Source organism: Anopheles funestus, chromosome 2RL (assembly GCF_943734845.2).
Source record: "Anopheles funestus chromosome 2RL, idAnoFuneDA-416_04, whole genome shotgun sequence".
Classification (NCBI taxonomy): domain Eukaryota; kingdom Metazoa; phylum Arthropoda; class Insecta; order Diptera; family Culicidae; genus Anopheles; species Anopheles funestus.
The window spans coordinates 44,567,606-44,592,181 of record NC_064598.1 but is presented as its reverse complement, the minus strand read 5'-3'; the positions used below and the strand labels follow the sequence as shown (position 1 = coordinate 44,592,181).

General features: G+C 41.0%; 1 protein-coding gene across 4 annotated transcripts in view; it reads right to left on the bottom strand.

Annotated features, from left to right (window-relative positions):
- Positions 1 to 24,576, bottom strand: part of LOC125760454 (uncharacterized) — a 168,189-nt gene that overhangs the window by 72,706 nt on the left and 70,907 nt on the right. The gene's annotated exons all lie outside the window — the stretch shown is intronic.

Here is a 24,576-nt window from a genome sequence, read left to right as displayed (position 1 = left end):
AGCGTAAGGGAGTAAGGACGGAGAAATCGGGAACATAAATACGGAGGAGAAAGAGAAAGAGAAAAGTGAAGCAGCTTCCATCACACCAAGGATCAGACCACCGTCTAAGGCATGTTGCGCCTAGTAGTGATGAATTTCTAGTGAAGAAAGGCCCTGGAACATTCAACAAATGGGTTGTAAAAGTTGTGCTATCGACCAAAAAGTCGTCTAATCCCAATGCGCGTGAAAAGTTTTGACAATTCGGGCTATAAGATTCCACAAAATACTGGCCAAGATTGGTTACACAAGGCCACTATACAAGTCGCAGGGCCAGGCAGGGCAGATCAGACATTTCGGAGAAAAAACGAGCGAACAAACGAAGTGTTCTATATTCCGAGTTTACAAAGTTCAGGATATGGAAGAACATTTTTGTGTCAATATCCACACTCAGATCGATAGGAGAAGTGATTCTGTCTACTCATGTCTTGACTTTGACTCACGATAACTTTCATTTGAAAGTTTTTCTTTCTTTATTTTTATTTCTAAATGTTCACCCGAGGGTTTATTGAACAATTACTTAATCTAGACTTAAAGCCCATATTACTAAGTCTTAATAAGCTATTTAAGATGGAGAAAATGATCGAGATGTGTGTAAGGAAGAGAAACGGAAGGATGACAGGGATAAAAAGAAACAAGATGAATCAGTGAGAAACCATCTTACAACGACTCCTGGCCAAGCATTTGGCATCGAACTTAGTGGGAAGACTTCAAAACACGATCGAGACGCTGGAGAACAATAATCGTGAAGGATCTCTGGATCCGTCCGAGTTTCGCAATGCAGATTTGAGCTGAAGGTTTCTCTACAATACAGGCATATACCAGTAAAGTTGGGACCAAGTAAAAAAAGGCGCTTTCATACATGAATGAAGGCCTAACTGGACAGAGTTGAAGAAGTAGTTACAGAGGATAGGTTGACGAGCACAAGAATAATTTATTGGTACCCAACTGTTGGTTTGTTGATACCGTTCCACCAATCGATGTGTGATCGAAACACGTGCCGATATATCTCTCTCTATCTTTATCAAATTTCCCAACACAACACATTCATGTCAAACGAAAAGACATACTATTTTTTGTTTTGTTGTTTGGCTGCAACAAATTCTTCCGCCTCATAAATAATCATCCACCACGTATTATATAGTATCGTATGCATATTTTACTATCAACTTCGTAAGCTCCCCGTGACAAGGACCAGTTCCGACAAGGATCATCAAGCAACGTACAATTCAAACGAGCTGTGCTCAACAAACAACAGTATCCCCCCCCCAAAAAAAAGGACCAAAACAAAACAAGATCCTTCGATCGGTTTTTGTTATGTTTTCCGTTTGCCCGAAAGTCCGATCCTCGATGCGTGACAGTTTGCTTTGAAGGATGAAAGAAGTAACATACACGACTGAATACAGTACACCACCACCAAAAAAAAGCCCTTTTGGAGCTGCGGCAAAAAAGAAAGATAAATAAATAAAGGTGGAAAATACCGTTTCTATCCGGTATCACATTCGCTCGCATATCATGCAAAACTACGCTGTGGAAAGTGAGCGGGAAAATTAGCATTTCAAACCAAAACCGAAAACCATCGATATTTGGCAAAAGGGCGTAATTTTTTTCTCTCTTCTTCTGTATGTGCTTCTTTCGTTGCTTGTGTGTGTGTTATTGCACGTTACGAATTGAAAATATTTTCCCAATTTCCCGTACTGCGACAAGTGACAGACAGATGAAGCCTTTCCGCTTTCCGATCGATCGGGTACCATATGCTCCAATGGTGGCAGTGTGAATGCGCTGGGAAAAACCATCACCACAACTCCGTCCAAATCAACAAACAGAGCGTATTAACTTGGGTACCCTCTCTTCCGAGCTCAGTGTCGCGAAGCAGGTTCGACATTTGTCGACCCCAGCCGGCGAAAAAAAAAAGCGGGATTAGTGAAAAGGATTACGGAAGCCAGGAAAGCTTCGAGAGTGGTAGAAAGCGAGTGAAAAAGGATGAAGTAACATCAATTGATTTGTCGAAAAGACATGCAAAACGTGGCAGCCCTGTGCGACATGTACACAACGCTGTAATACTCCAGTCCCGCTCAGGACAGCCAATGTTGATCCCGTTAATCCCTTGGCTACAATGTGTATACGCATGTACGTGGTGCTGCACGTACACTACGTAGTTGCCGGTGGACTAAGCCGCTTACGCGAATGCTAAACGGTTGCCTACAGTGGGGTTGCCGAGTGTTAAGGGAGCGGGTAACAAAAAAAAAAGAAACAGTTCCCACAGTGGACGGTAATCCGGCTGACAGCCGAACGCCACCACGATGGACACAATTTATGATACACCCGAACCATGGTGGGAAAATGGAGCAACAATATGATGTATGGTAAAAATCAGGTTACATGGATACGCCGTCATGTACATGGGGCGAAGACACGCTTCCGCTTCTTTCTGAACAGAATGTCCTTATTCGGGGCGATTACGATGCCCAGCAATGAGCGTCAACACAATTTATTTTGGTGTGTGTGGGGTGTTGTCGTAAAATGTGTTCTACCTTTTCACTATCATGGAATCATGGAAGGAAGGGTTCGTAAGGGATTTGTCATAAATGTCAATAAACTAAACTTCATAGGTTACGTTAGATTTTCAAAGTTACGAAGCGTAACATGGAATTTAATTATCTTCGACTTTATTGGTAAATAAAAAAACCCCTATTAAACAATTTTCTATTAAATATTTTTTGTTAAATTTTCCATTCTACATTTACACACAAAATGTATGGAAAAACTTTTCACAAATCAACCCATCAATCAGCCTAACCTAAACAACTAACACTCCAACTCTGCTCTACGTTAAAGCCTTCCGCTTAAAGCTAACCAATCTCTGACCGAAAAAAAAAGTACAAGACCAAATACCCTCAAAAAGTCCAATTTATTCGAATTGGATTTCCACGCAGAAGCCACGCACAACTTTGAAGTTGCTAAATCTTTCTTTGTCTTTTGGGGTTCCCACCATCGAACCAGTTCACTCCTTGGGCGATAGAGAGTTGCCTGTACACACGAACATCAACCAGAGCAGAAGAGAGAGAGGGAGAGAGAGAGACGGACGGAGAATGAAAAGCGTTTTCGGAAGCATTTCAAAGTGTACTGGGGAAACCTTCAACCCCCGGCACAAAAACGAGCTTACCCACATGAATCATGAAGCTGTCCATATTCTTCCTAGCACGTTACGTACACACGCACAACGATTCTCTCGTTTCTCAGTCTACGAAATCTACCTCAAAAGCCATCGAAAGTTCAAGTGGCTTTCGTGTGCGGACGGAAGGAAGCTAGTTTTAGCGCCCAAAATGGGTGAAAACGGGGACACCGAAGGCACCGAATCACTCACACGGTGCACGAAGTAGACAGATGCAAGCGAGGAAGAGTCGGGCAGATACCAAGTACGCCTCCAAAAAACCCACCCAAGTGTGTAACTTTTCGTATGGTTTAGAGGTTTGAAGTCGGTTTATGAAGTCGACTACCCCTGGGCTGGGCTTTTCCAGGGGAGCGAGTGAAATCGTGTGCGGTTCCGGCATTTGGAAATGCAAAAACAAAGCGTGTGAGTTGGAACAAGTCGTTGCCGCTCGTACAGAGTGCCATTCTTTCGATGGAAAATCCCTTTCGGGTGGGGCAACAAGCGTTCGAGACAGTTGCGTTAACTGCCAAACCATAGCCAAACATCATTTCCCGAACTTCAACCGCGACCATAGAATTGAATTATTGACATGACTAGTGGCAAACTCCTACTGTTCAACTTCCAACCCTACATCCAGCTTTCCCACGTCTCATCGCCGGCAAAAGCTATACATTTTAATGATATTTGATTTAGCTACTGCTGCCCCAACAAGGTGGGGAACGTTGGGAGGCATCATGCCATCGCAAGCTGGCACCTCGAACAGGATTTATTTGAATGTACGCCCCGATTAGGATACGGAAAACACACGAAGAAATCGAATCGTACCAGCGTGATAGTTTCGCGCGACCGAGAAACACCCACCGCTCTATAGAATCCAGATGGTTTTCATTAATTTTCCACGCCCTGTCGAATGCTAATAAATATTCTCCTTCCACCCTGTGAGCACTTCTTTTCCACTTCGATCGCTCGAAATGGCGATCGAGCATTTTTCTCGCTGAAACACACCGCGTGGAACATTTTTGTGAAGTTCCACAATCACATGCTCTGGTATGGTGGTGGTGCTACGCAGAACCCAGCAGTATAAAAGCAAGGGAAAAGATAAATTTTTAAATTTTATTTCACCATCCATTTACACCACACATGGATTTTCCACACACCCCACCATCCCGGTAGCACCAGTCCCGATTTTTCCCTCCACGAAAATGCAAATCAATCAGTGTCGCGTGTGGTGTTGGGTGGGAAAAGCGAGTTGCTGAAAAACAGAAAAGAAACACACGTCCATTTTCAACTTTCTCTCACCCTCTCACCCTCACGATCACTTTTCACATTTAAACATGGGGGAGGGGGGGTACAGGTTGCACATTGCACAGGTGCAACAGTGTTGTATAGTTGCACACTGTCGACATCGTTATCGATGGAACAACAAACAAACCAACAGCTGTACACATTTCGCCTGTCTCGCTGCATTCTCGGGCATCACTTCGAGGGTTGCCCCTTGTTTTGTGTGCGCCTGTAGTTTATAGTTTTTTTAATCGCGTTTCGAACTCGAAAAGCTGCTTCCTATTTGTATATGTCATGTTATTAATTGGGTATTGTAACAATCGTTGGCAGGCCCGTACGGATTGGGTTTAATTGAATTTTTACATAATGAATGTGTTTGGGATTTTTGTTTGCTGTTTTTTTTAAAGTTTTTTGTTTCTTTTCACATTTCGTTCGAATGGAATTGACTTTTCTGAATTACGAAGGTGCGAAGGTGGTGTCATTCAGTCATGTTTTCGTAATTTTTTTTATTACTTTTGTCATTGTCAATTGTCAAACAGACTTATTTAAATTTGCACCGAACTAAGATTGTTACGGTAATAAACTTCAAGTTTGCGATATCCGTAACCAAACCTGAATTGCTCTTTTTTAGACTCTAATATGAAAAGGTTTTTTAGAAAAATATAGAACTTCTTCCAAAAAACCAGTTTGAAGAAATATATTTGGAATCCTCCGATCTTCTTCAAAGAACAGAAGAATTCCAACTTACTTAATGAAAGCTTTGAAAAGCTTCCGTCAAGCATAATTTTCCACAAGTACATTCTAGGTTAGCTTGCACATGAATCCAGAAATGATTTCGGTTTCACGAGTTCAACTCAAAAATCCTCAAAAATTAAAACGCTGCTTTTTTAAGCTTAATGTTGCGGCAAATAAAAAGACAAACAGTTTCGACACGATTCCTCGTAAATGTTTTGCATCAACATAAGTGATTAATTAAAAATTTTCAAACACACAGCAAACAAGAAATAAGACAGGACACGTTGTGTAACATAAACTTTCCCGACGTTTTTGCCATATCATTTGCTTTGTCATCTGGCTTAGGCAGCATGATTCTTCACCCTCCCCAAGTATTGTAGCTATCTTTAGTTTAATTAAATTAAGTGCCACAGATGACCAAGCGAGATTTGTGCCACCCATCAAATGAAATTTACCAGACCTACCATAATTTGTGCGTGCATGTTACCGTTTCGCCCTTAATTCTTTATTTCTTCTGTACTGGACTGTATTTTGCAAAAAAAAACGATAACAAACCGAAAGCTACTCGTTACTCCCCAGCACAGTTGCACAATCCATGTGAAGGCAGAAAATAAAATAAAAAAAGTTATACAGCGGGCCGTGCTCTTGGTGCCGTTAATTACCGTGCCATATTTTACGACATTTTTTAATGTGTAAAACAGTGCCACATGGGTGGTGCAAATTTTAAATAAGAAACTCTTTTTCACCGAAGGCACACAGCACATGGCACACCCTTAAATACTGCTGCACCGACGCGATAAACTTTTTTCCCATGGTGAGATTTTCCACATGAGTGCGACGGCAAAGGCTTTCGATGCTTGTTGGTTTCCCTTCTCTCATTCGTTCATCAGTATGTGAACAATTTCGTTCTCACTTTTCTTGTCGTAGACGACTAATAACAATAACACAAAAAAAAACTCCCCAGCTCCCGGTCCGATACGCGAATGGCAGCCACAAACTAGAAGATTTACAAACTTCCCCGGCACTGTGGGAAAAACCCTTATCCTTCTAGGAAAAACGTACATACACACCCTACCTGTACCAAAGGAAAAAAAGGTAAGTGTTAGGTAGTGGTGGTATGTGCGAGTTGTTTCCACCGATCTGAAAATGATGATAAAATTTATCACCCACCGAGCAGCCACCAGCAGGAACCATGCGGGAATCAGTAGCAGCAGCAGCAGTAGTAACGAATTCGACACACGCGGTACCGAACCGTAGTCGCGCAGCAGTCGTCTCGTGTTTCAATGTTTGCAAGATAAATTTTCATCCGACAAGTTCGGAAAATAAATGTCCTTTCCCGGGAAACGGCGCACAATGGGTGCAAAAAAAACCATCGCTGCACATAATTTTAAATTTTGAGCTTTAAACCTGTTTAATGTTAATTCCCAAAAACCGTATTTTGTCTTAATTATGCATTATGTAAAAATATTTGTCTTTCAGAGAAGTTACCTGCACACCGACAATCAAATCAAGAGAGGATAGTCCAAAATTATTTGATTTAAAATAAAATTTTATATAAAATTTATTTTTTTGAATTTTTTAAATGATATTAAATATTGCAACAGTTTATTTTGATAGCTTTGAAAAACAGCAATATTTGTTGGATACGACATAGAACACTAAAAAATCTATTTGAAGAATATATACTATTACTATGTTACTATGCAATTACTGTTACTATGCAACTATTACTATGTTTTAGGACAAAAAAAGGTTAAAGTTTCCAATTCAAGAATCAAAAGATTTTTTAGATGACAAGACAAGCAAGCGACTATTAAAACAATGACACACAAACGGCCTCAGATGGCAAGGAAATGCCACCAGATATAACCAAATGGAAGCACATGATAATCGAACTGAAGTGCATTTTTTCTTGATTAATGTTTTCTAACTATTTTTTCCAACATATTCTTGAAAGTGTGCAATTCTAATAATCGACGGAATATTATTCTATTAGTTAGTTGTAGTCGAAATGGATTTTTTTAAAGTTTCTAAGTGAATAAAAATCAAATACGTCCACATTGTGCACTTGCATGCCCCACTGTGCAGGACCCGTGAATAGGTGGAACAATTACCGCGGACGGATAAAATTTGTCCACGGATGAAAAGCTGCAGAGAATGGGCAAGGTTAAAGGCCACATTTAGTGGATTTTTTTTTTAAAACATGCTGTGTTCTTTTTTCTTCCCCAACAAGTTCTGGGGATTTTCTCGTCCGTCCCGGATGGGTCATAAAACAAAACCCGAATGGATGCACAAATATTAATACGAGCGTCCAGTCTTGAACATCCTCAGCCATATGACCGTGCCCTGCTGGTGAAGTTGAAACATAAAAGTAGCAGCAAATTTATCGATAGTAATAATGGCATCTTTTCTATTTGTCATCCCATCTGACGACCATGCGGTTCAAATGGCAGGGTTATGAGAGCACGATGTCACGGGTGCACGATAATGTAGCCCCATATACGATAGGATCGGGTCCTATCAAAGAAACATTGGTGCTGATCCGTTTGGTTTGGTTCTTCCTTCCTTAATGGTGTTTCTTCAGCTTGTTTTGCTGGTGAATTTATTTGCTGGTGTAAGGCTTGCGAATGTGTTAAACATGTTCTACTCGCTCTTGGCACTACTCACGTGAAAATGCAACTACCCTGATGGTGTGTCATATTTCCATCCGCCTCCCCGAAACACGCGCATTACCATGCCGGTAATATGGAAAGGAAATGATCTATCATGCTCGAGCTTTTCGGGCGAGTTCTTCATTTTCAGCCCCGTCAGTAGTAGTGTGGTTGGTTTATGATTCAACTTTTGCCACCGGCAGTGAAGATTTTATGTAGCACTAGCTATAAAGTATGTATGCTTTTGCTACCGTGCGTTAAAAGTCAACGAGTTTGTCGGTAAGTTTTGGAGCTATTCCTTCGAGACTTCTCAAACTTTGAGCGCATCTTTGCCAGTACGATCCATGTTCCGAAGCTTGTAGAGAAATATGTTACACGAGGGAACAATGCGAACGGCCGACTGTCCTATTTTCGTGCGATACAATAACGCTTGGAAGATTGTGTGGATCGATCAAGAACGAACAAAAAAATAATAATAAAACGAGTTACGTTTATATCATGCTGATTTTCGCTTGTAAAACAATCGCAAGCAAAAGGATGTTCTCGCTTACGAGATAAAAAAAAATAAGCACCAAACAAGACACTTGTCTTTCCACCTTCGCAAGATCGTGCAAAATTGGTATTTCATCCTTGCTATCCTTCAGCCGAAATGATACATGACAGCCCAACCAACCGTTTCAGTAAAAATTCCGAAATTCGCTTTGAACGAGTCCGCTTCAAGAATTTCGTAACGCCACAAATGAAAATAGGCACAGAAAAATGTTTCAAATATTTGTACCATAAATCATCGAGTAGCGCAAAAGATGCACAGAGTACGAGACTGATATTGGGCAGGGATAAAAAAAATGGAAGGAAAATATTTTTTGCCCCCACCTCCCGTACACAAATGCTTCACCCGATCCGACTTCATGCGAAACCGGCCCGAAGTGATGGTAGCTAACCAAATCAAGTAATTTTACGCAGCACGTAACCTTCCCTTAAAATAACTAAATAGGGTTATGGGGCCCAGCCCTGCCCAGTTTACGGTTGACCGGGAAGCCATGGTTCCGTGAAAGGCAAATCGGTTGAGTGTTTTTTGTGGGGGTGGGGTGGATGGGCCAGGTTTGGGAGCTTGGGGGAAAAAAGAAGCAAAATCAAACGAAAAACACGCTGTCAATCCTTCGACAAAGATTGCAAACCCTGGCTTCGGGCAAAGGACGTTTCGCTCTATTTTGATAGCAAATTCCTTATGGTAAAAAGCTCTTCAACAAAAATTCCATTAAATGTTTGTCTTTCCCACTTTACCGGTGGGGTACCATACCACTTACAGCACAATCCTCAACCCTTCCCCCTACCCCTCCCCCAAGAGTAGAATGTTCGAACCAAAAGCTTCCGCACAAAGTATGGCAAGAAGTTTTTAGCTTCGGTAAGTATTCCTCTTAACGTCATTCATCGTTCAACGCCACGAAACGGTGGAGGGCTTTCTTACGGTCCCTTTCACACGAACCGAACGTGCGAAAGAGTTAGCAATAGTAGAAAGGGGGCGAAAAAATACGAAAGCTGCACTGTACAACACCAGAGTCATCAATCCATCTCTTCAAAATGCTACCGAATCCAAACCCGAACCGAACCCTAGCCTGTGAATGAGAAGAAAAGCAGGAAAAGCGTCCTTCATTTTATTTTGTCAAAGCCTCACTTTATGGCATTAGCAGTTCCCATCGGTAAGCTGTCAACGCGTGCTACGATGGTGGGGCAAAAAAAAGTTGGCCACAAAAAAGCTGGTAAAGCAGCGATGCGATTGAAGGCAGCAGTACAGTGGAGGATGTGAAAAAACTAAAGATGAAGAAAAATCATGGTGACGTTTTGGGAATCTTTTTCACCAGAATATCCGGAACATGCAGGTCAGGCCAAATGCAATGAAATGCGGATAACAGGGAGTAAAGGTAAAAATGTAATTTTGCACTGAAAAAAATAATATTACAAAATAATGGATTCACCTGCATTCGAACGAACGAAAGACAGGCAATAGCGAAAGGTCGCTCTACAAAAGACAAAAACAACACAAACATAACAGCAAAGAAATGTTTTTTTTTCAAATGAAGGTTCAAAGTGATATTATACAAAAGTGCAGAAGTCACCCCGCTTTCCGAACCAAAATTCACCTGTTTCACAGCTAAGTGGGAGATAAATGTACTTCAATCGAATCAAAGCAGAGCGTACAAATGGATGCAAAGTTTGCATGCGAAAGGACACCCCAACGAATGCGATATGCAAATAACTAAGCACAACAGTATTATGCATTGTTTGAGTGCATCGTGCAAAAGGAAAGCTTCTCCATCCAGGTCAGCCGCAGCGAATATCTTAACGGGTCGTGATAAAACCCGGTGCTTCGTCACGCTAAACCATAGCGTGCTCAAATATTCTTACGAAGAAACGAAGAATTTTGATTTAAGTAATAATCATTCCGTTGGCATTCCCTCCAGGTGGGTTTGCTTTGAGTGCTATTTATCAATAACGCATAATGCATAACTCTCAACCGGGTCCGATATTGTTTCTGCAACATATTTTCCCACTTATCCACTCGACACTACATTATTGCACCGTGAATGTCAACCAGCTGAGTGGCAAAGCAAATGGTTGTAATAAAGCACAAGCGAAAGAGAGAGAAAGACGAAAAAAACGATAAACAAACTTTATCATCCGTTGTGTTGCTTCTCCAAGCAAAATAAAAAAAAACTGGGGAAGGAACTTTTTACTACCAGTTCGCGAGGATTCTAAATAAAGTGCAACAAAGAGTCAGACACACTAGCAAACGATCGGCAAAGGGTCAGGTTTGGTAGCGTACCAACCTTTGACGACAAGCGCCCGTTAGTAGCTAGAGTCACGTTTTATTGGATATACAAAGGATGGTAGAGCATTGTTGTCTAGACGGAACGGATGTTTCGTTTCTACCAGACGAACGAAACGAAAACACTTCCCAACATTCAAATGAGTTTAATCAACTTTCGATGCGATGGTTGGTTGGTTTTGGGGGCGAATAGTAAGTTTCGCGCGAAAGATTATCCTTCTGTTCCGTTCCGTTGGAAACCACTCTGTGGCAATTTAGATGACGTTGGTTTCAGTTTTATGGTCTGAATAAAGATTGTAAAAATCCAAATAAGAACCAACAGAGTAACTGTGTACATCAAGGGGTGATGAGACAAGGGGTCTCTGAAAATATATTCAGAAAAAAGAAGAAACTAAAACTTCTAAAGGATGAAAACAAGAAAAAGGGACAAATCACGCACGGTATTAGTACGAAAGCATAAGAGCATTCTGACACGATCAGAGATCCGATCCATAAATCGCGAGACCATGATGGTTGAGGACTTCCTCAGAACTCAAAACCTTGGACTCCCAAGAGTGATTTCGAGTGATTTACGTTTCTGAGAAAACCTGACAAACATTAGAAACACAAAAGGCAACTTTGGACTTGAGATGAGTTTTAAGTGACCGAGTAAGTTTGAGGAAAAGCCTCATCTTCCATGGCCCAACGGCTACAAACGCTGCAGTCAGATGCTACAACCGATGAAACCGCACAAATGACAATTCTAAAACCCAATATCTGTCAAGTTCGTAGGGCAAAAATGCAAGAAAGCGATGGAAATTTTTCAGGAATTAGAACAACAAAACTTGAAACGATGGAAAGGAAACATTCTTGAAAAATGCAATGATATTTGGAAAATGGAAAAAAAAACAAAAACCAAAATACTTCGAATTTCAGAAAGGTTATGTTCTGTATGTCCAATACGATTGCGTAATGTAGACATTTTGACATAAAACCAGGACATCAAACCGACATAAAAAGTAGGAACCAGAATACTGTCCTGCTTGGACATTAGAGCCCGGCAACGAAATTTCCTTGACATAGTCCAAAGGCCAACTACTGGACATTCGATATACTCCGATTGTTGTGGTACACTTCAAGTCGATTAGAATTTTCTGTTAAGCTGCTAAACGATTTTAGGTCGAGTCCAAATTGGATCTGGGCGAACTAAAGGATAGAAGTCCAATAATGGGTTGCAGAATGGGTTGGAAAGGGAAGCGTTATGATGCGTGCCTCTTTCTCATCCCTAAGTGTGCTCTATTGTTTTCCCTAAGCCATTTGACTATGGATGTGTTTTACAGACCATGTGTGGCCTGTGAACGAGATCTAGACTGACGCTCCGAAAAGTGTGTTCGCAAAAACATATCGCCCCCAAACGAACGGGCCCCCACAAGCCTAAGCTTCCTAACTGCAGCCGCACGGAAAAGTGTTCTGGAACAGCACATATCTACCCACTCTCCAAGCAGAGCCCCGCAAAAAGCATTCCAGGTACAAGTGCAACGCTACATACATGCATGGTACACCCCAAAAGGATTGGAAACGCAACGATTCGAACGGTATGTTGTTATGCAGCGCTGTGTGTTTTGAATTCTACCGGAAGAAACAGACCGGATTTCTGCCAATGGCCAGCATACTTGCGTGTCTTGCTGACTTTCTCTTACCCCACACGTTGGTACCCACCGTTTTTGTGTAATGGTACGAGGCATCAGACGCCATTGACCGCAAGCATAGGAATGCGAACGACGAACGGAACTGCTGAAACGAGACTCTGCTCAAACTAAAGCCCTAGAGGGCCGGGGGTTTGTTGGGATTGAATCTGGCCAGGATTTGCTTCCCGGTGAAAAGAACAAAAAAAAGCGCCAAAGAAGATGGAGAAAGACAGAGCGATAAAAATGTACAACGAATGTCTGCATTACTGTTTGCTGGGTGTTTTCCCTACAGCTCGTGCCGCTTGGATAGAATTTCTTAGGCACTTCGTTTCGTTTGTGAATGTGAACATATCTGCAGTCTCTGGTCTGCTGACGCAACATGTCGAAGGTACGACGAGATAAGGATCTCTCGTTCAACTTTTAGCTATGGATTGCAAATTGTATTGGTTGGAAGATTTTTTTGTTGTGCATGTGTGCATTCTAACTAGCTTTCGATTAAAAGAATGGAAAGCTAGCATTGAAACTTAGACAAGAAGTATGTTCCATGATGTATGCAATCCGTGGAATGTTACGCGAATAGCTTGGAGAAGCGAAAACTCTAAATTCTAGGAATTTTACCACCATCGGTGATGGGAAAATCGATCCCATTCTTCACTTTCCACCTTCAGATCGTTCAGATTTGTAATGCAAAGAGAAGACAAACACAGAGAGAAGCAACATAAACACACACACACAGACACGCTTTTTGGAACAATCCTGGCAGGGAACCGGGTAGCTCAGCTGGCACTTTCGACACCCTTTCACTGACTGATGGAGAAGGATCCGCATCCGTGATTTGCGATATTTCCTTCGGTTTTGTTCTATCTACACTTGCTTGCAAAAAGGAAGCGTTACCTGGCGAACGATATTGCCGCATTCACTGGAAGCTGTGCACAGCTGGTGCACCACCAGACCGACCAATAGTGCAATATGCTGCTAAAAAACTATCCATCACAATCGATCGTGGCAAGAAAGCAACAAAAAAAAAGTTTCATTACTCTGCGAAGTTCGAACGGAGGTGGAGTTCCATCAAGGATGTACAGAAATTTCCCTTAGCAAAGGAACGATGTTACTTCCGGCCACTATGTGACAGCGAGGAATAGAAGCAAGCAGCACATAAACTTTGTAAAAGAAAAACAAAAGGATTTGTATCGGTTTTTGGGGCGTTGGGCATCATTTTCTTGTTAAAATATTCACCACCCATATTGGGAAGAATGGACGACGAGGTTCTTCTGCCCAGCTTTCGGCCTCCAAAAACTTCCGAAACGACCAGTTTTTTGGGAGCAGATTTTCCCAAAACTTCCTCCCAAAAGCTATTATGGTTCGCCGGGAAAGGGATCTTGTTTCGAGAGTAAATGGGGGAAAGACATCAATCAAAAGAGCACCTCAGCGAAGGATACGAGGTTATTCACTCACGCTAGCAGGCAAACACCCAAACACCCAACCGATTGAACGACAAGAAATGAGGACCATCTGTGTCAATCAGCAAACCGTTCATCAACGATTCCAGACAGGTGCGCCCGGAGAGCACGCACTAACAAATTCATCCACCAATCTACAACGCCACACTGCCAACACAGGGCCGAGAGGGAAAATATTTTCTTTGCTAAGCTGCGTCTTTCTTCCAATTACCTTCCAGATGCAGAAGGAAACAGCAACCTCAAATCAAGGGAAAGTCGCCTGTGTGTTCGTTCGATATTTTGGACTGAACTGTACCACACTTTTCCCGTACAGAATCCGTAATCGATCAAGTGGAGAAAATCATCAAATTAATCCCTTTTTTCGGATTCGATCCCACAAAATCCAGCGGACGGATTGGCTCCAGGAAGTGGATTTTTACCTCCGCTTGTGGATGACTGGACGACCGCACGGTGGCGACCGCTTTTTACCAACGTCATCATTGTCATCGGGCTCGATTTAAATCTGCCAGTTTTACGCTTCGTTGAAAGTTTCCGCGAAAATTCAGATTTATACGAAACTTTGGTGGGTGGGCCACATCCCGTCGAGTGATCCCGACTTCCGTGTACGGAGCAAAAAGGGAACGAAAGGATTTGCTACGAAACTTTCCTAACCGAAACCTTTTTTTTCACCCCCCTCCGCCCCATTTGCTTCCTTTCCACTGCTTGGGACGCAAAGGGATATGAAGCCCAACGGTCACGAGTGGTTCATCGTGTGCAGCTTTCGAAACCGTAACCGAGTCGTGCACATCCGTGACGTGCAAAATGGGACGAAAATTTGGTCTGTTATTAAGACGAACGAAGAAAAAAAAAGTACAAATCAGAGTACTACAAGCGGAGTATGACAAGCGACCAAAACAGACGTCGGTCCCGGTCCGGAGGGATAATCAGTGGCACCGGCCATCCAGCAAACGTTTCTTCTACCCCTCCACCCTCATTCTGCGACAAGGCAAAAAGGTTCGCGAGTCAGTCGTAAACGGTTCAAGTGGGCACAAAGGGATGAAAAAGGGTGAAGGATAATTCCCTTCTCTCGTTCGGGTTTGCGGAATCGGTCTGTACAAAGCCCCCTCCCTTTTTTGCGGTGCTTTACAGGAAAAACATTTCCAGCCTGACAAATGAAGTGCTCGCGACAAGTGCGCTCGAGCGGAACGGGTTCGAGTTTAATTCACTGATCCAATTAGCCAGTGCTCATTGCACGGTTGGAAGATTTGGGTTGGCTTTACTTTGTGTGTATGTATGCTTTTTGTTTGAATTGCTGTGTTTCAATCGGTAAAGGTACCAGTGGACGATTGGCATTTAACATTCCAGAGATGGTAAGGATGAAGTATTGGTCACGATATGTTATACTTTAAAAATGTGCTACACAAATCTGTACGAAATAATGCAATAAGGGATAAAAAATATTTAATTTACATGTTGTCGAGATCATTTTTTCTACTAATTTTGAAATCGTCCTTTTAGCTTAAGAAATATACAAAAATAAATTGTTATAATGTTTTACTTTCTACCCCCTTTAGTAACCAAACGCAACTCCGAAAACATCCAGTTTCAATTAATTGCATAATACTTCGGTCGACCACCTACTCCTCGCAAAAAAGGTTATCTAAATTAACTATAGAACTTTAATAAACGCTTGAATTGGAACAACTTTCCCCAGATAGTGGTCTGCACATTCTTCACAGCTTAAATGTTTAATTCTATTGCCAATTGCAATGTTTCTCGTCTCTGATCTTCGATTTTTCCATTCCTATCTAGGCTAAATAATGTTTCGGTTCAGTTTCACCCAGCAAAACATTAAGAACAAATTAATGTTCGACGTTTTCCAAGAACTGTTCTATGGGCCGAATTTCAGGTTGGAAAGTCTGGCGATCTGCGACCAAACGTTTATCTTACACCAACTCATCTCTTCGTTGTTGCTTTAGGTAATTGGCATAATGAAGCTAGACTTTTCAGAAAGACTTTCCCCTTCTGATGGAAGTCGCTGAAGTAACTTAACTACACCTATTGAGGACACGCCAGAAATAGGCATCTGTTTGACGCTCTAGCCTTTATTAAAACGAAATAAAATGTTTTAAATACTAGATAAGGATCATTTGACGGACACAAAGTGCATTGCGATGTGGTATTGATTATTTCAACAATACATAGGAAAAGTACTTGTCTGGCTTTATTCCTAATTGTTCTCACAAATTAATGAAATAACTGTGAATCTTTTCATACATGCATTATAAATCCTTCCCACCTTAACCAGCGTTTCAAGAATAGCTCTCTAATGATCTCTAATGTAAGTTCTTCTTGAATATCCTCCCAATATTACAAATATTTGTGCAATGAAGTCTACCTAATTTGCATAACTTCCTAAAATGGAAATTTCGCCCAGGATGGAATTCTTTAAGCTCTGTATGAGCTGAATAGAACTAATAGAAAACTAATGTTTTTTTACGGAATACCATCGTAGTGTATCACATTCTCTAAGCTTGGTTTTCTGTCTAAGCTCGTCGCTTTCCACCTTAGGGAAACTTCAATTTATTTTAAAATTGTTTTCCCATGCACTTTTACACAAGAAAAACTGTTTCTGTTTAACTGAAAATTAACTCTTCAATTTTCTTTCGGGCTTCGGACAGCTTGAATCGTAATTTAAAAAAAACGTTTCTCTTTCATCGTTTCGGGACAAATAAAGAAAAAATTCTTTTTCAATATTAGTCAACAATTTTTTTTATATTTATTAAAATTTTCCCTTACAATAAAATTTCAATAACATATTATCAAACAGTTAAGCCTTTTATTACTTTCTTACGATCGCTAATCGAATGATAGTTATATTTAAATTTTATTTTTTTACATGCATCTTGAAAATCTCATTTTGCACAATTGTTTTTACACTACGATTTTTCACTACTTTTTGTTATATTAAATAAACATGTATGGAATAACCGAAAACAAATCTCTAAAAATAAATACTAATCTGCGCTTGAGTCGTCCATCATTCCTTGGTGAAGACCAAATTGGATTACTTCAAAGCTCATTCATCATAATTAATTGTTTTCGAAAAACCATCAACAAAAGGGATGAAATATATAAAATGTCATTTCTATTTAACTGTAAACATTTGATATTTCATTTCCATAAAACGACAATGTAACATGTTTTTCTCCCTTTTTATGATAACTAACTATAAACCCACACAGGCATAAAAGCAACAGTAAAATGCTGTGGCAAATTAATTTAGATTGCTGTACGATGATTATTTTCACGATAGCATGAACTGCCCGGTCGAACAATAAACCACCAGTTTAATTGATTATCCACATCAAGCTTGATTGTGGTACCATTCACATTCGCGTCAAAATGAACATCCTACGCGTCGACCTACGCTCCACCTCCCAAAAAAAAACCCCAACATGTGTCACATTGATTTACTGGACTGTTTAAAAAAAAGATTCCCCACTTCCTTGCTACACCACCCAAAAGTAAGAATCTTGACCGTCGCAGTGATTCTTCCACGAAAAAAAGAAACGGAAATCATGACGGTACAAATTATCCACCTCAACACTAACAGCACCCTCGCTTACCGGCAGCAACATCGCATATCTGTGGCAGTAAATGGACCAAAAATGGATCATAAACATCCTGTCAAAATTAACGAACCAATTCACGCTCGCGGTTCAACTTTCGCACCGAAAAAAGCGCTTCAACTTTCCGATGCTTCATTTCATTTGGCATTTTATCGCTTGTTTTCTTCGGCCCGCTGCCCCGGTTTGGGGTTTTTGGTGGGGTGTGATACAAATCGCCTCAATTATACTTTGTTGCCCAGTTTGACGTCCGAACGTGGTATGGCTTCCAAGTCGAACTACGCTCTGCTGCAGAGAGTTCAATGCAAAACGAAAAGAAAAAAATACAAAAATAACGAAGCAAAGAAAGCTCGAAAATAAAAACAAATTATGAAATCGATGCACAGGAACACCAACTTTTCGTTATGGTAAAGCGCAAAAAGAAAAAAAAATTATTAACGATTGCAGCATGTCAAAAAGGGCGTGAAATAGAGAAAGCACGATCGGGAAGTTCCACGTGCCGATGGTCTATTCTGCCCATGACCCAGCGAATCGAAGATGTCGGTGGCCACACACACACACTCACCAAGGCAGATCAATTATCATGGACTTTCGTTCCGTTCTACCGTGCAAGGAATTCTAAGAAATTCCCATCTTTGCCAACTGTTTCACTGTTCGTAAAAGCACATTGTTGGTGGTCAAATAAAAGCGTGCAAAAGCACATGAAGGGATCATTTTTGGGTAGGGGGTGGCGGCCTATGATTGAGCACGCCCGGATGCCTGGATATCGTACTGACCACTACCGGTGAGGTAGAGTTCCGCTTACTGCAACGAACAACTTTGGAAATGATTATTAAGTGATCAAATTAAACAACCGCTAGGCACACATTTTCATCAATGAAACGACCGATTTGTGGGAAGCTTTTTCTTTCAGCACTTCCTTGGGACTTTGGTTCCTCCGGTTAAGCTGCAACGGTCGCTGTTAGACTGAGAAAAATTCAAGTCCATTTTCCTGTCCTGCTCGCACAGCTATTCGATCACGGTGGGGCACGGGTCGAAACGAGGCCCTTTTATTAGGACATGCTTTATGATTTCCGTTCTGCAAATAATCAACGATGGTACTGCTGCTATCAACTAGTAATAATAGGTCCATGTTCCGGACATGGACACAATAAAAAATTGGACCCATTTTAACATCGCCAATTCTAGCACAGCAAAACCACCTGTGGGACCGTTGAATCGTTTAGGTTCAGTTTCGACGACAAAAAACCTTTCCAAAACGAAAAAACAGAAGCAACTAAGCCATAATTCTATGCTAAAAATACAAATTACCGCCATGAGATCGGGCATGAGGTATACAGGGTGTGCAAGGAAAGGTAAGAATTATCGGTCTCGACCGGTCCGTGACCGAAACAATAGGGGTCACAGGGGTAAACGGGTGTAAGAGGTGGAAAGGATTATGCGACGGGGACACGCCGGTTAAGGGAATAAAAACCACTTGATGCATTATTTATGAGCGCCGAAAGCGAGAAAGTGAAAAACGGATATGCTATTTATGGAGAATATACCGGACATACCGGGTTACAGTGCGATAGTAATCTTCCGTTCGAGGTTGGTTTTGCGACTCGATGCAAAGCTCGCGGCGGCTCGTTAACTGACCTGCGGACACAGGGAGATCCTGCCAGGCATGGTCACCATAATCGAGTGTTGGAGTATTTAGGCGAATGATGGAAGCTAGCCCGATTCTAGCGGCTTCCCCTACTGGTGGGACGATGTTTTTCGTGCGTGATGTGAGACAGAACCATATTTCACCTTCAGCATAAGTACGGGGAAAGCTTAGCGATAAATTTAGCAAACACACCAGGACGTACGTCACTTGATGTTGATTTTTTTTCTTTTTTTTGCTTTACCACCAGGTTTTGGTGTTCAAATTTATGCACATACACTAGGCCACTAATGCCCACACACAAACACACCGGGCGGTGGACGAGAACGACCCCACATGGCTTAGGTACGATGCCGGACCGGACTTTCGTTCGACTCCATTTCCGGGCCTATGCATATTCCCGCGCTGAAGCTCAACACATTCGGACGCGTCCTATTTATCTTTATGTCCGGCTTCAATTTTTCGTCCTTTCTCTCTCTCTCTCTCTCTCTTTCCCTGTTCGGTGACCGAAGCTAGAGCCGTGTACTTGCCCGGCATATTATACAACTTCCTGGAGGGTGTAATGCTCCGTAAACATTACATGTCTTTTCTCTCATGCTATCGTTGGGATATTTTGGGGGGAGTAAACGTCACAGCGCTACCACTTTATCGGGAAGTGCTACACATATCATACATCGCCCGAGGCAACTTCAAGGACAACCACCGAAACAAACAGACACCAGTAGCAGCACTAAGTGTGGGGAGGGGGGGGGCACTTTTTCCCCCCTATCCGTTTACATCCACCCGGGGAAATTGGAAAAACACGAATCTCTACTTGAAAAAGTGTCATGTCGAGCTTTTAGCACATGGCCGTGGTAGTGATGCAACAAAGGCGGGGAAATAGTTTTCCGTTCCATTTGGTTACCCATTTCACAGATTTTGCTGTGATGGGCAAAGAAATGGAAAGATGCCATGACCGGGTGTCCTTCGTTTTATGACTGGTTCTTACTGGCAACATTCGAGGACATATCAGGCCAGGACCGATCGGACCGACGGAACACACAGCAAAAAAAAGGACACAACAGACACGGTTTGGCTGTATTCCAGTAGATGAAAGGAACTGGAATATTCTTTAAGGGTTGATAGTGAACAGTGGCGGCGCCAGCTAGTATAATGTTTTGACCTTTCAATCCCGTCCATGGAGAGTGTCCTTTAAGGATGGACAGAAGAAAAAGAGGGGGAAAGAACGCGACACCAAAGATATGGTTTGATAAATTATGTCACATTGGAATTGGTTGCGTACTTAGTTGGCACTGTTTCATGGCCTTGAAAAACAAAAAATCGGTGTCACACAACACATTCACTGCCTACGGTTTGGTTGGTTTTTGCTACTATTTTCTACTGCGAAATGTATGCAAATGATAATAACGGGTACAGAAAAAAATTAAATCCCTTCAAGCGAAATATGAATCACTCGTACGAGTTCCTGCATGAGTGGACACGCAATGTGAAGGAATCGTATAAACTTTACAGGATATCCGATGGTGATGAAACCGATTCGTCACAGGCACATCGTTCGATGTAGCGGACGCTGCTCGCTCATACGATTGAATGTGGTTAACGAGACACACACAGACACCAAAAAAAAAAGTCCATGATTCCCTCTTTAGTGTCCTTCTACACCTCTACAGATACGTGATGGTGATGTTTTATTTAGCCACAGGTCATCGGTAAACTCAATTCGGTCACTCGAGCGCACCACTTGGTGTGTATTCACCGTGAAAAGGGCACATTGCAATTGCCCATCGATGGGAAACCAAAATCCGGCAATGGCCAAACACAACAACACTGAATAAATATCATCATCGATATCACCGCAAGCCACCGTGTCGTTAAATTTCCTGTGCGTTAATTGGCGATCGTTTACCAGGGCGGGTGGAAAAAAAACTGACCACCAATTTCGCTTCCGTTTTGACCATCACACAGCAGCAAACAAAAAAAAATCTATGATGATTTTGTTCCTGTTCAACAAATGATGAAAAGTTCAAAATATACAACGGGCAGGAACCAGGAAAACTCGCACAAAACTCTGATCCAAACGCAAAAGGCGAAATAAAAAAGAACTACGGGGAACCATTTCTTTTTCGTCCCGGACACGCCACCACCCGGGATCAGGTTCGTGGCGAATGAATAAAAAACTACTTAATTACAACTTATCTGTGGCTGACTGTGGAAAGTACCACCAGGGTGTGCTGTGAGATTATGAAGAAAGGAAAAAATATCTAGCCAAAGACCAAAGGCAAAGGCGACCGGTAGCGAGCATCCGGAATCTGGCCCGGATGAGGGGCAAGATGGTAATTAGTGATAACTAAATTTAAATTAAAAGAATGAAACATTTCCTACACCCGGGCCGGGGTCGTTTCCGGTGAAAAAGGGACAGCAAAAGTCTGCTATCAGCGTTCCTTTCTTGTCTGGTTTCGAACAGGGTGAGAGTTTTTTTTAAGTTACGTACATGGGTTTTTGCCCAGTTTTCCCAGTCCAATTTCGACCGTACTTCAATCTTTCGGACAGTCGGCAAATATATTCTTTTGCAATGAACCAGAGCCGAATTTGGTTCCGGAGCTTTCAGAGTTCAGCAGAGCAAAAAAGATGTATATCGATGGAGTGGATGAACGAACAATATACGAGAGAAATGGATGGACCTTAACGTCAGATGAATGTGACGCTTAACTTATGTTCCTTAGCAAATTAGCAACTTTCAACTTATCATAAACCGTTTCCGCAACCGAATGGACGGAGAAAGGGGAAGGCAATGGGATCAAACTTTTGTTTACTTTCAAGCACTACCGATGAAAAGTGGGAAAGAAGTTAGCCAGAGCAAGACAGGTGAAGAGATATCAAACTTATAAACTGTACGTGCGTATTATTCGTTCTTTGCAGGATCTGCTTCTTCCAGCGGTGAGGTGGTTGACTGAGGGATAAATTTAATAAAAAAGTTACCCCTCAACTAATCGTAACTAATCCACTATCTCTTTTTTTTATTACGGACGGCTTTTTAGTGCTGGGGAAAACGTATTACTTTGCAAGATTTTTTAAACGTAATTTAATCATGTTCTTTGAACTGAACAAGACTGAAAAGGTTAAGTTTGCTTTTGATAAACATCTTTTGATGCAGTGTAATAAGAAAGGTTACATAATCATGAATTCTATCAAATGTAACAATATTCCTATCTCAGGTAGTGATTTATGCTTGACGATAAGAATGTTTTTTGTTTTTTGTTATTTTGTTTTTCCACACACACGGTTCGAAATTAATTTTAGGCAAGCTACACGATGTCAAATTACTTATCAGATAGTTGTAGTATTAAATTGCTTTTTTTTACATCATATCATATTTAAGACCTTAAGTCTGGCCAGCAAACGTGAAAAGCAATAAATATCAAAAGTGAGCAATGAAAATCTATGAATAAGTGTCTTAATGGAATTTTTTTTTTTTTTACACTCAAGTCAAATAATATGCTGTTTTGGACACTTTCCTATGAACTTCGAGGGAAAATAAGTGAATTATTTATCTTGATAGAATTTAAACAATGCCAAACGTTTTCTTCAACGCCAGTTAAAATATATTTTTCACTAGATTCCAAAAGATGTAACTTACTTTAAAAAAGCTGTTATGACTAAAAGTAATGCTACTTTCCTTGCATATATTTGCAATAACCAAAACGTGTCATATTCATCATACATACTTTAATGTTTTCTAAAATATATGCAAGTATTAACAACGAAAAAAAATATGACCTATCAAATAAAATATAATAATATTTTAATTGCTGATCTGCAACCGATTTGTTATATTAAGTATTTTACCCTTATCATTATCGTTATTAAATTAATGAATTTCTCTTTCTCTCTCTCTCTCTCATTCTTAAAAACATGAAATTATTAGTTAGTATCACCAACAATAACAACCATTATTGATATAATGACAAAGTTCAGTTAGACACTAGTTCGTTAAACAATAAATAAATTATTGCTTTGATAAATAAATGCGTAAGTATAAATAGTAAGTACAGTAAGAACAGTAGATCGTCGATTATCCGGTGGTGGATTAACCGTGCGCCGAAAATTGACTGCTGTTAAACCATGGAGAACATTTCTGCTGATGTCAGGTTGGTTAAAATGATTTGTGATCAAACGATATATTTCAAATGTTCTTATTTTATGTGCTAAACAAAATTTTAACTGTTGATTGATAATAATTTGTTTGTCTTTTTTTTGGCATCAAAAGGAATCATTTTTGGCATCAAAAGGACTACCACAGACAGCCATTTCTGCTGTGCATGACATCCAGCAGAATCAGTTTTCAACACAGATGTCATGTTTTTGTCCAAATATCTTCCTCCAAATGTAACTAGCATAATCAGACCAATGGACCAGATAGTAATAAGTTTACTTAAACGACGGTACCGGAAAAAAAATTGAGTGTTGCTATAGTACAGTGATAAAGTATAGTATATAGATACTATATATGCTCTATCTAGATATATAAGTGACATTGACATTTAAGGGATTATTAACCGTGGCAATCGATTAACCGGTCCTGAGCACCCCGAATAATCGACGTTCCACTGTATGTATATTATTGAAACAAAGGAAATGAAAGAAATGTAATTTGCTGATAGTTTATTTATTCGATTTATTTCACTCCAGCAGCTTATCTAAATTATTTGTATAATTTGTATAATTTGTGCAATGTTTTTTAATTAATGTCCCCTATAAAAGATTTAGTTTCCTTACTATAGCAATACCAAGCAAATTAAATATATTCTACTGACGTGTTTCAACGCCACCGAAGGAACAGATCAAAATTTATGGAACGAGAATTGTTACGCATTAAACATAAAATATGTTTCCCATTGCAAGCAAACAAATGCTGCACGTTTAAATTCCTACACTCTTCCACAATAACTGTGGTCCGTCTTTTCGCAAATGCAATTAATTTCGGGTTAACATAATGCCATTCACATTCACCACAGCATAAGAATGAAGGCACAACAAACTTTCTTCACTCACAACTCCATGCACCGTTATTTATCATGTCCGTAACGTAACTACACCGCTTCGAGATCCGCGCATTAGTTCACGCTTCTTTACAGCATACCGACCACGAAGGTCATGAACTTAACCGGAAGCGGATCAAAATCCGTCCTCCGTCCTTTCGGCACCGCTTGGGCCAAACTGACGGAAAATCCTCTGTATCTGTGTGTGTGTATCTGTTTGTTTGCTTGTAGCCAGGAGAGGGTGTGTAACAGTGTACAAATATAAACAAAAAGACACCAACACAAAGCACACACAAGCACAAACACCCCAGCACAAGAAGAGGAACTCATTTTTGTCGGGTGTTTCGTCGACAGCAAATGGCAAAAAAAGGATATCCTCGAGCTGGCACGTCGTCCGTAAGCAGCAACATTCCGGTGTGAAACGTTGGTCGATGGACGTGGCACAAGCCAATGTCATGCATGGTGCCGGGGTG